Raw genomic sequence first — 710 nt, 5'->3', positions numbered from 1 at the left:
ATCAGGATTGCTCTGGTGGGCCGATGAAGGATGCATCAAAATGCTTGAAGCAGCAGAGTCCGGTGTGGCCCTCCTTGCCGCTAGAGCTGGCAGATGGGTTTATCGCCGTTGTAGTTCTACCGGGGGCACCCGCTATTGTTGTTGTTGCCACAGTTGCAGCCGCGCCCTGTGTCCTCGACCACCACCACCGTGGTTGAAATCGCCACGGCCGCCACATGTAGCCATGTTAGCAGATGAACCGGATCCACCGTGCAGGAGATCCATCCGATGTTCCCAGCTCACTAGTTAGGTGTAGAGCTCGCCCAAAGATAGCGGCTCCGTACGTGCCGTGACAACCGAGACAATCGGATTAAAATCCATGTCAAGTCCAGCTAGTACATAGGAGATGATCTCTTCATCTTCAAGATGTTTGCCGACAGCCACCATGTCGTCAGCAAGAGATTTCATCTTGTTGAAGTAGTCGGCGATTGTACATGAGCCCTTCTGCGCTGTGGCCAACGCCATGCGCGTGTTGATGATACGGCCCCAAGACTGGGAAGTCGTCATATCTGAGATCACTTTCTAGATCTCGGCCGATGTGGCATAATTGGAGACTTGCACCTGGATCTCCTTGGACATATTGGAGAGCAGATAGTTAATGATATGCTGGTCCTTCGCAAGCCAAGTTTCATACTCAGGGTTAGGGATGAGCTCCGTCGGCTTGTCGGATG

The 710-nt window shown here is 52.8% G+C and overlaps 1 non-coding gene across 1 annotated transcript; it reads right to left on the bottom strand.

The window, feature by feature from the left end:
- Window positions 1-271: 271 nt before the first annotated feature.
- LOC136462099 (small nucleolar RNA Z247) lies at window positions 272-408 on the bottom strand. The gene has a single exon (XR_010760619.1). It is a non-coding gene; the product is annotated as a small nucleolar RNA Z247 (small nucleolar RNA).
- Window positions 409-710: the final 302 nt, after the last annotated feature.

This window comes from Miscanthus floridulus, chromosome 6 (assembly GCF_019320115.1).
Source record: "Miscanthus floridulus cultivar M001 chromosome 6, ASM1932011v1, whole genome shotgun sequence".
Classification (NCBI taxonomy): Eukaryota; Viridiplantae; Streptophyta; class Magnoliopsida; order Poales; family Poaceae; genus Miscanthus; species Miscanthus floridulus.
The sequence above is the reverse complement of the archived record's forward strand: the minus strand, read 5'-3'. Positions and strand labels throughout refer to the sequence as shown.